Source organism: Balaenoptera musculus, chromosome 15, assembly GCF_009873245.2.
Source record: "Balaenoptera musculus isolate JJ_BM4_2016_0621 chromosome 15, mBalMus1.pri.v3, whole genome shotgun sequence".
NCBI lineage: Eukaryota > Metazoa > Chordata > Mammalia > Artiodactyla > Balaenopteridae > Balaenoptera > Balaenoptera musculus.
The window spans coordinates 24,966,732-24,971,002 of NC_045799.1; the positions used below are offsets into that span (position 1 = coordinate 24,966,732).

Below are 4,271 nucleotides of genomic sequence, written 5' to 3' on the forward strand. Positions count from 1 at the left end.
CCAAAGAGTGTCCCCTTGATCTCCAGCAGCTTAGGGATCATTTAAATCACAACAATGGAGAGGCTGTTTTTCCTGATGCCAGGCACTCTTTGGCACTTAACTCTAGACAGAATATTTCCCAAAGATGGCAACAAGCACCCTTTTACCAGACATGTTACAGAGTCAATAAAGTCTCATTCAGACCTCACATTTTCTGCCTTAGCACATATTTACACCGTTTTCCTTTCTATGTTACAGATTTCAGACTCTACCTTGCCTCACTCATAGTCTAGTCCTTTCATCACTCCTCAGTGGCTTTGGAGGAAGCAGATTTTCACAAAAACTTTTGTGGTTATTGTTTTTCAAGGAAACAACATGTGATAACCGGCACTGTGCCTAGTATTAGTAGGTGCACAATAATATTTGTTGAATGGAAAAACTAAAACTACAATACAATGTCAAAACTGAAGCTCGTTTACTAAAAATTGTAATCAAGGCAGAAGATCTCATTTAAATGCTTAATAATTAGAATATAAATTAATACAAATTTAGAACATAATTCACAAATTGGTTAATTATTCTTTTTCCACTGAGAATATAGACTAGCTATCATTCCATCTTTAGTCATAGAATGCACACATGTGTGACACACAGACACAGGACTAATGAGTGACGGCAGATTAAAATGAATATAGTGAAGGCATATCGTGACCTGGGGTTAGATTCTAAAGTCAGTATAGGGACTTCCCTGGTGGTCCAGTGGTTAAGACTCTGTGCTCCCAATGCAGGGGGCCCAGGTTCGATCCCTGGTCAGGGAACTAGATCCTGCACACTGCAACTAAAAGATCCCGCACGCCACAACAAAGATCCTGCGTGCTGCAACTAAGACCCGGCACAGCTAACTAAATAAATATTTTAAAATAAATAAATAAAGTCAGTATATATAGTGAAAATTGCATATAGTCAAAATGCCCTTGAAACCCCTTAAGAGGATGCCATGTTGTCTTCACATATTTTATACAGCCAGTTTTTCCTCCAATGTTCGAACAGATTGCTGTTACTTCAGTTAAGCACCAGATTGAAGAGTTGGTTTGCATTTAGGGGCCATGATCCTTTAATCATTAGACTCATAGTTAGCTTGGTAAGAAGCTCATCAGAAAGAATTGAGACAGCCTGAGTGCAGCAAAAATAGAAATGAAGTTTTCCCTCTCCTGAGAACAAGGAAAATAAAGGGAACAGTGAACAGGCTAGAGAAGAAACATAACCTGCCCTGAAAGAGTTAATCACTCCTAGTTTTTTTTTCTTTTTCAACTGTTACTAATCTGCAGTGTCTGTAACTAGATTTGTACTTCACAAAGCTAACCTATTACTCTTCAACACTATGTGAATTACATCCTGCACTCCCTTGTAGCAAATTACCCCTTGTAGCATTTGCATTTCAGAAAAAAGGTCGCAGGCCAATAACCAGAGACAAACGGACCCAATTACCCGGCTGCCTGACGCCAGCTGTGACTGTTTTGAAATAATGCAGGAAGAAGAAGAATGCAAGACCTTCACTACTTTGATTCTTATCATATACCCCGGACTGCGAGCCCCGCATATAAAATCTTCTCCGATTCCCAAAGGAGGGGGGGATACAGTTCTTGAGGCGCTAGCCTGCTGTGTCTCCCCTTCTGTCTGGAAGAAAATTAAAGCCATCTCTCTCTTCCTCCAAAATCTCTGTCTCCGTATTTCTGTTCGGCATCGGTGCACAGGGAAGCCGATATTTCCGCAAGAAAATGGGGGGTCGTCAGGGATCTGCTCTGGGGCAGGCGGCCCGCAGGGCCCCTCGGCTTGATCGGAAACTCGGGGATCTCTCTCCACGCCAGCCTCCTTTGGGAGAGCGGAGGGTTGGAGGATATCTCTGAGGCCAGATCGCCAGGGACTCCTTGCTGCAGAGCTGTGCCCTGATCTCACCCGGCCCACCAGACTGGGCTGCGGAACTCGGAGGCTGCGGCGGAGAACCGGGGAGAGGCTGACCTAGCAGCTGCCAGGCTTCTTTTGCCTTGAGGACAACTTCCCTTCTCTTGCCCGCGCCGGCCTGGACTTCCACTCTGAGAAAACACTAAATATTGGAGGATCAGAAAGAGGGCGTAGGGAAGTCGCGACACACCCGTCAGCACCTACGTGAGTCTCCCCGAGTGCACTTCGTGACTTTTGACCGTCCCCTTACGGGAACTTAGGTTCCAATTTTGGGATTTCCCTGCAAAGGGAAAATCCTGATGTGGAATTCTCCCTGCAAAGAGAGATTCTGATGTAAGGCGCTGCTTTGGGGCAACGGTCCAGGTCGAGTGAGATTTGGAAGTCACGTTTGAGCGGGTCTCCGCCATATGTTTCTCCTTTTTCTTTTTGAACATCCCTTTGCTGTTTCCTTTTACGGTTTATGTTTTATGTGTGACTTCCAGCTGACAAGGTGAAGGTTTATGTTTTGATTTGAGCGCGCTAACCTCTAACGTCTGTTACCAACTGCTCGAGCCTAAATGGGAAGCGATTCCTCTAAGGTTCCACCCCCACCCGGGAACCCGCAGGCAAAATTTTAAATGACTGGTCGACCTATAGCTATGATCCAGTGACAAAGAAAAATGGACTAAAAATGGGTCTCCTACAATTACATCTTTATTGCCACAGGATGGGAAAAATGAACTGAGGTTCCCTTATGTTCAGGAATTTATGTCTCTTTTATTATAATCCTGTTCTAGGTGGCTCCATAATCAAAAGCCTGGGGAATAAGAAAAAACCAAAAAAAATCAGCAAAAAAAACTACCTCTCCTGACATTCTAAATGATCCTCTTCTAACTTCTCCCAACTCTCGGGGAGGGGGGAAACCAAGCTTCCCCCACTCCTGCAAGTTCCCTGACTCCTTCAGATTCTGCTGATCAAACTAAGACCCCACCTCCCCAGAGGGACAATCCCTGATGGGACAACATTTTATCAGCCACTCTACCCCTGTTATCAGAGCCAATTTGAGCACTATCTGGTTTAAATTTTAGCTATGAAATCATGACCACAGAAAGAGAAAGATGATTTTTGACAGTATGGCCACAATATTCTTTAGACTGGAGAAAACTGGTTAAAATAAAACTTTTCTTAAAATTGCAAAACCAGTTCTTTTTGCATGTGCAGTAAAAAGCTAGCTGGTTAAAATACTTTTCTTCAAAATTCTGACCCTGAGAGAACAAAAATATGCCGAGGACAAACCTTGAAGTTAACTCTTATCATGTCCTTGAGCTACAAACATAGGCCACTCTGCCTGAGACTTCAGCCTTGGGTTAATTAGTAGAACTTCAAGCCAAGAGGAAAAAAAAAAAAAAAAAGAGGCAAAGAGATATTTTAAATCTCAAGTGGAAACTCTGAGATCTCTCTCTGTCTGGATATATGTGTATGTTTCAGTATGTGCTTTTGTCTTTGGATAATATTGCTGAGGTTAATTTGTAAATGAGCTCTATTTAACTGGCTTAAAAGAAAAGTCAGCGCTTACAAATCAAACAATTCTAAATACAAGAAAAATTAAATAAATTTCACGTTCACGTGAACTGGGAAATAGTCAATATTAAATTAATACGTGGTATTAATGTTTGTTTGTTGATCTAATTAATATAGACATGTCTTTAGAGCCATCAACCTTAAGTATATTACTTTTATTGTGCCTAGGTTTAATATAAAATAAATAAGATCTTATTATATCTGTTACAAATTTGTCAGCAATGAAAATAACTCGATGTGAAGAAACTTTTAAGGAAAAAAATTGCAAATGAGATAAGAGTTTTGGGTGAAATTTTTAGGAATAATTCTGTTTTAGGAATATTTACTTAAGAATGATCTTTCCAGATGTTTGAAAACTTGAAAATTTAGAGTTGTGCTAAATTAAGTTAAAGGATGGAAGTTTATTAAATAACCAGGCCATTTCCAAATAAAATAAGATACTAAAACATTAATTACTGAACATTGGCTTCCTTTTACAGAGAAACAAAAGGTTTAGAACTATTAAAAATGTGTTTAGTGCCACACTGAGATATTTTCTATAAGAAAGCACATTCTTCAAAAATTATTATTTGGATGTATGTTTACCAGTCTACAGAGTGCTGATATAAAGGACAGTTCATGGTTGCTTAAGGAAAGTAGGATGTGTGTTTTGAGTAAAGAAGGTATGAGGAATGGAATCGCATTTTATTAAGGGAAAAGGAAGTAGATCTGACTTACAGGTGGCTGTTTCTGAACGGGAAAATAAAGTGATGGATACAGAAAGTGATAAA

At 40.4% G+C, this 4,271-nt stretch overlaps 1 non-coding gene across 1 annotated transcript; it reads left to right on the forward strand.

Annotated features, from left to right (window-relative positions):
- The first annotated feature begins 724 nt into the window (after window positions 1–724).
- TRNAG-CCC lies at window positions 725–797 on the forward strand. Its single transcript has one exon. It is a non-coding gene; the product is annotated as a tRNA-Gly (tRNA).
- The last annotated feature ends 3,474 nt before the right edge of the window (window positions 798–4,271 follow it).